Genomic DNA, 6,000 nt, shown 5'->3' with positions numbered 1-6,000 from the left:
ACGGTTCTAATACTCAATCTGAGGTTGTCATATACGCGTTTGAACGCGCCAATATCGCCATTTCACACACGCACACACACGCACACACAAACACACACACACACATATATATATATATATATATACATCTAAGAGCAAATAGTTAATAAAACATGTTAAAAACACTTTGAAAAAGAGTTAAAATATATTTAATTTGAAAAGGAAACACTAAATAAGTGGATAGTCTTTAATCCTCGGATTTTCGAAGAAATACTTTCCTTCTCATCAGAGGGTAGAAATTAGCAAAATACGGGATCGGATTTTGCATGGAAACGAATTTGATGAAACTGCAAGTAAGTAAAAGATCTTAATTGATAACAAAAAGTGAAGCAGAGGGAATATGGTGAAGAAAAAGGTGATTTCACGTGAATAGATAGTCTGGTGAAAGGATCCAATGAGGGTAAAATCCAAAAATGTAAATCCAAGAAAGTTAGTTAAATTTCCATTCGCACAAGTAAAATCCAAGGAAATCGCGTAATTGGAAGATGATCCAAAATAATTCAAAATGGCGAAATATATACATCTATATACATATATTTAGTCAGCCTGTTTTCATTTAGACATTGTTGAACAGCACGTAGTGTTTCTGCTTAATCGTCTTTTATGTAATCTCTCCATTTTTATTCTAATCATTCTAATATCTCGATCGACTTTATGTGAACAAGTTTCATAGTCGTTTTCGTCCATCTGTTTTTTTTGGGGTGGGGGGTTGTAAGTACATTGACACTATTTTCTTCAGTCCTCTTTAGACAGTTTTTTTTACTGTTTTGTTTAAAATCTGGAAGCTAAATTAAAATTACATTTAAATTACTTAAAATAGTGAAGGGTCTCGTGTGTAAAAAACGCTGTTTTGAACATGTTAAGAACGTGTATATACAGTGTTTAAAGGTGTGATTTACAAAATAATGTGGACGTTAACGTTTTTATGGTATTAATTAATAAATTTACATTACAGCATGTATATAGATATGCATATGTACCTGGTGTGCACATATATATATATATATATATTTATATATATATATATTTATATATATATGTATATATATATGTGTGTGTATGCGTGTGTATTGGATTTTTACGTAGAAAAGAACGTGGCTTAAATAAATATACAGTATTTAAAAGTGTGATTTACAAAATAATATGGAAGTTAACGTCTTTATTGTATTAATTTATAAATTTACATTACAGCATATATATAGATATACATATGTACCTGGTGTGCACACACATATGCATATATATATATATATATATATATATATATATATATATATATATATGTGTGTGTGTGTGTGTGTGTGTGTGTATTGGATTTTTACGTAGAAAAGAACGTGGCTTAAATAAATATACAGTGTTTAAAAGTGTGATTTACAAAATAATGTGGACGTTAACGTTTTTATTGTATTAATTTATAAATTTACATTACAGCATACATATAGATATACATATGTACCTGGTGTGCACACACATATGTATATATATATATATATATATATATATATATATGTGTGTGTGTGTGTGTGTGTGTGTATTGGATTTTTACGTAGACGGGCACTTTAAAATGGTGTTACTGTAGTCAAAATGTGCATTGTTAAACTTTGGCTGTTTAGCTCTTATATACTGTGCTGCTAGTATTTTTAGTCTTTTTACGTTGGGATCCATATGAATAGTTTTCGTGTTTTCAAGTAGGATTTTTCAAAATTGGGAATGTGGATAACCATGTTGTTTAAGGTTGTGGCAAATTGAGCTTGTATCTGAAGGTATAGCGTAAATCGTCTAGATAATGTGTTGGTTGTGTGTCCAATGTAGCCAGGGGCGTTTCTATTGTTGGAGATGCATTCTCCAAGGGTATTTGGATTGGTAGACCACATTGATTTCATCGACTGATTTGTCTATCTGCGAAGCGTTGTTTTTTTTTATAACGTTAGCAGTTACTAATTCCTTGTAGTGGATTATAAATTTGATCTTATTATTATTGACTAGGATATATATCGATGTATTATATCTCTTAGTACTTTTTCATCTGATTCAAACTAATGGTGTAACTGGTTGCTATAGAATACGTTAATAGGGTAGGGAGTGTTAACTTGGTCATTTTTAGTTTGGTTTATGTTTACAACTGTTAGTTTAATTTATTCATCGACTAAGAAATTTGGGAATTGGCTATTAATTAAATTTATATGTTTTTATAATTTTGGACTCGCTATACAATATATATTTTTAGGAGATCAATTTGGCTCGGTTTATTAGATTCTTAATAATTGCAGTTTTTGATCAGTATGGACATTAAATTATGAAGTTTAAGAGACAGGAATTCATGGCAATAGTTTTTTTTTTACACGGAAACGTGATTATTTCACATTGCTGCAGTCTATCAGAACATAAAGAAACAGAATACTATTGTTTATATTTAATTCATACGTGAAAGTAAGTACGGAGTTTGTTTGAAAATGATTCTTTAGTTTTGTCAGCAAGATTAAAAATATCGACGTGTCTTACGTAAATTGACGTCTTTTAATAGTATTAAATATTTTATCCTCCAGGTTAGATATGTAAAAGTCGCTAAAAGTTTAATCTTAAGTGTATAAAAAATTTGAACTGAAGCATTTAAAAAGCATTCTGAGTTTAAACGAAGCATTAATCGAAACCTACTTTCAGACGACTGAAGGAAATCAGTTTCAAGTACTTAACAGAAAAAAGAAAAAAGGCGGACGACTCTGGAACTTTTTTTACAAAAAGTCAATCAAGATAATAAGAAAAATGGAGAAATTAAAAAAAAAACGCTTAAGCAGAAACACTCATTGTTTTTCAACTATATATATATATATATATATATACATACATGTAAAGACGATAAAACAGAAACACTCCGTGCTTTTCAACAATATATATATAGAGAGAGAGATAGATAGAGAGATAGATAGATAGATAGATAGATAGATAGATAGATAGATAGATGTGGGGTGTATGTGTGTGTATAATTTTTTTTTATAAAATACCTTACTTAAACTGCAGCATTCTTTCTTACAAAGCATTAATCAGATAATGAATCTGGGTTCATGCATGGTTTCGGGGCCGAAGCATCTAAATAAAGTAAAAAATACAAAATGATAACAATTGTCTTAATAATTCAAGTAATAAGTAAAACAATTTCTCGAGAAAGTACTTGTTTTATTGCATATAATCACATTCACCGATTCAAGTAGAGTGTATGAATTTTAGAAGCATTGTGTCTGATTACTTTTAAATGTAGAAATTTTAGGGGTTGCTGTATGTACGAACATGTATTAAAATTAAAACTAATTGACACATCATTCGTATATGAAAATGTACTATTTCGTCATAAACTAAGCCATCGATTGCTGCGACGCTAAAAACACACAGAACTCAAGAAAATTGTATTTAGCTTTTAACTGTTTTTATACAAAAAAGTAAAGTCTTAATGTTCAACTATTGACTCATAGAAAATTTCTATGTTCTATTATTACCAATATATAAATATCGGTAAAAAAAGTTTAGTGTTTTGATTAAATCTGGTTTTCAACATAAAATCTTTAAAAGATAGTTTCTGAATTGTATTCTTTGTCCAAACAATGAATTTCCGTTTTGAGAACAAATATTTTTCTGAAAAAAATTGACAGAAAAAAAACCATAAAACCTGTATGTACCAGCAGAGACATCTAACGAATGCAAATGATGAAGCCGTGTCATGAGGAAGGAAGAGAAGGGCGAGAAAAACCGAGATTTGGAATCACGTGTCGGTGCAAGAGGTAATCTTAAAGCAAGCTGACATCCGAAATGAAAACAGAAAATGGTCGGACGACCGTGTACCGTGGTGCGAGCTTTAGACATAGCATCTATTGTAGCTGCGGTTTAGGACTCGGTTCAATCAGTAATTGACCCGATAGAAAAATATGGATGTGCCTATATTGTTCCTATCTTGAAAAATTACGTGTCCATAATTTGGTGATAAACGCCTTCTTTTTCAACTGATAAAAACACCGAGCTGTAAACATAGCAGCTGATTGTAGCTTCGATTGGGGTTATCGGCAATTGACCCGGGAGAAACACATGGATGTGCCTATATTGTTGCTGGCTTGAAAAAATACGTGTCCATAATTTTTCAACTAATAAAAAATTTGGATCGATTTTTTTTTCGGATATTTCTTTACGAGATTGTCGCATACAACGTCGGGTCGGTGTAAAAATGTAACGACCACGTTTGGTGTGATTATCTACGAATCTGCAATTTTTATAAATGTTTATAAATATGGACTTACATAAATCCTATCTTCCCTTCGGTAACATATAACAACTAAGACAACCAGGTTTATCAATATATGTGTGCATGTAATTGTCTGTATTTTTGAGATGAGGTGTTTTCATTGATTGAGATTGTCGAACTGACTTCCTCATCTTGGTTGTTATTGTCACAACGTTTCGGACGTTTTGCCCTCCGGCCTTCGTTAGGTGTTTTGTATCGAACTGGGGAACCGTTTATTAGGAGTCTCGAACCCAACCCTTTATTATTATTACGGGGGTACCGTGTTCGGACTCCAGCTAGGCTTTGGGACATAGTTGCTGATTCTCTGTTTTGAATGTTACTTTTTCACTGTCTTCGTTCAGGATTGAACTCAGCACCTTTGGGTAACTGTAAACTTTGATACAACGTCTGACGAAGGCCGGAGGGCAAAACGGCCGAAACGTTGTGACAATAACAACCAAGATGAGGAAGTCAGTCCGACAATCTCAATCAATATGTGCATGTGTTTGGAAATACTATGTTTTCCATGTAATGTATGTTAAATATATATATATATATATATATATATATATATATATATATATATATATATATATAAGCACGATGTTATGTGATAGATTTTTTATTTCATTAAGTAAAATAAATGTTGCCGAAAATATACCAATATGAGATTGCGTTCAGTAAGTCAATTTGCAGAAATTCCCCCTTTTAATTCCCCTAACTATTTTGTCAAATATGTGGCTACGTTTTCGCTTATGTTATCTATGTTTTCCCGTCAGACAGACATGCATGGCAAATCAGATGACCCACATTATATGCTAGAAAAACAGCCATAAATTTGCCATCTAATGATAGAAATAGCTAAATAATTAAAGAATGCGTTTTTTATTTAACTCAATTCTGTAAATCTTATCACCAGGATTCTGTAATGCGTTTGTTTACTTTTGAAGATGTTAATCATTAAATGGTGGACTTTTTATTTGTCTTGTTTTGTATTTGGTCGAATGGGATCAAATATTCGATTATTTTTTATGTTAGATTTTTTTCATGCAATCTCTCATTTTCTAGATGACCTACGGTATATCAGTTCTAATACGATAAGAATGTCCATTGCATTCAGCACAAATTGAGTAGACGTACGACCAGCGTTCTTCTTCTACAAACGATCATTTGTTAAAAAACATTACAATGAAACTATCGTTTCGGACATTTTTAGATAAGAATTTATGATGTGCATTATTCGGTTATTCGTTCTCTTCGTACATTATAATCTTATATCGTTTTGACCATTGAATACCTCGGCCTCTCAAGATGTCTCTCGTCAAGATCCGTAATCTTTATGTTGAGATCGATATAAAGAATGGAAGAGATAAAGGTCCTGAGTATAATCGATTGTAAGTGACAATCCTCAAGAAGTTCAAGATCCAATACTTTGTAACTAAAGAATAAAATAAAACTTACTTAAGACAATTATCTAATGATTACAAATAGAACGAAGTAAGATGTAATCATGGGGATGAAATTAATTCATAGATTCCATAGTTCGAAATATCGATTCTTTTAGTTCTATAATACGAAAAGATCGGAATCTACATCGGTAAATACACGTGGTAATAACATGAGAATAGTAGTCCAAAACACCCAAATAATACGGACACGCGTTAAAAACCAATAACACTGCAATAGGAATTGTG

The sequence above is a fragment of the Euprymna scolopes genome, chromosome 10 (genome assembly GCF_053919585.1).
Source record: "Euprymna scolopes isolate OS-2025 chromosome 10, ASM5391958v1, whole genome shotgun sequence".
Classification (NCBI taxonomy): Eukaryota; Metazoa; Mollusca; class Cephalopoda; order Sepiida; family Sepiolidae; genus Euprymna; species Euprymna scolopes.
The sequence above is the reverse complement of the archived record's forward strand: the minus strand, read 5'-3'. Positions refer to the sequence as shown.